This window comes from Echinops telfairi, unplaced genomic scaffold (assembly GCF_000313985.2).
Source record: "Echinops telfairi isolate 266 unplaced genomic scaffold, ASM31398v2 ScPeMD7_38;HRSCAF=143, whole genome shotgun sequence".
Classification (NCBI taxonomy): Eukaryota; Metazoa; Chordata; class Mammalia; order Afrosoricida; family Tenrecidae; genus Echinops; species Echinops telfairi.
This window is the reverse complement of record NW_022103936.1, coordinates 1,975,873-1,977,008: the sequence shown is the minus strand read 5'-3', so window position 1 is coordinate 1,977,008 and position 1,136 is coordinate 1,975,873.

Here is a 1,136-nt window from a genome sequence, read left to right as displayed (position 1 = left end):
TGACAGGATTAAATAAGAGTTTGACTTTACATAGAGGGAAATAAGAGAGAGGTAGTGTATTGCAAATAACTAGATAAAGTATGCGATAGGTAGTTGGGGCATGAATAGACCAAGGAGCCTAGAATCCAGGTGGAATCAAGGTCACTGTTTTAAATCGACCCTGAGTGATAGGAAGATCCAAGCTAATATCTTGCACAGAGGTAATAATAACTTGTAGCAGCAGAAAAGGAACGGTTGGGACAGATCTGAATTCTTGGAAGCCTTATGTCTTATCCATTGATAGTATTAGAACAAGGAGAAGAACAAAAATGTATACATACAAAATGATGGATACTGGTTTTGTGTGGGATGGGACAGGGGCTGGGAGACTGTTCATAGAAAGAAGACAACAAGAGGAAGAGTCTGGATAGGTTATGCCGTGATGTGAGACAGACTTCATGCTAGCTCCCAATGCAACCCTGTGACTTCCCAATTTAGCAGCAGTCTTTACCCAGCTTTTTAGAAGATGAATTATTCTGGAAGTCACAGAATTTGAGGCTTTAATTTATTACAAATATTGTATTATTATTACGTGATTAATAAAAGTGCATTCATTGATATGTTGCTATGTGCCCTAGAGTAGGTTCATACTACAACAAAACAAAACAAGCCAGCACCCAAATCTTGGCCATCCTAAGAATTGTTTGAGCTCATTGTTTGAGCCACTCTTCCTCTTTTTGGCTGACCTTCTACTTAACCAAGTACAATAACATGTCCAAAGAAGGTAAGACAACGCCTCTTATCCTCACTTCTAAAGAGCATTCAAACTGTACCTCTTACAAAACAGAATTGTTTGTTTTTCTGGTAGTTTATATTTTCAATATTCATTGCTAAAAACATAATTCAAAGCTATCAATTCATCTTCGGTCTTTCTTAATCATTGTCCAACTTGCACATGCCTATGAGGTCATTGAAAATATCGTGACTTAGATTGGGTGCACCCTAGTCCTCAAAGTGACACCTTTGCTCTTCTACACTTTTAAGAGGTCATGTGCAGGACATTTGCTCAATGCCACACTTCTATTGATTTCTTGTGGATTCATGTATAATGAAATCCTTGACAACTTCAAGCTTTTTCCCTTTAAATAGGATGCTGT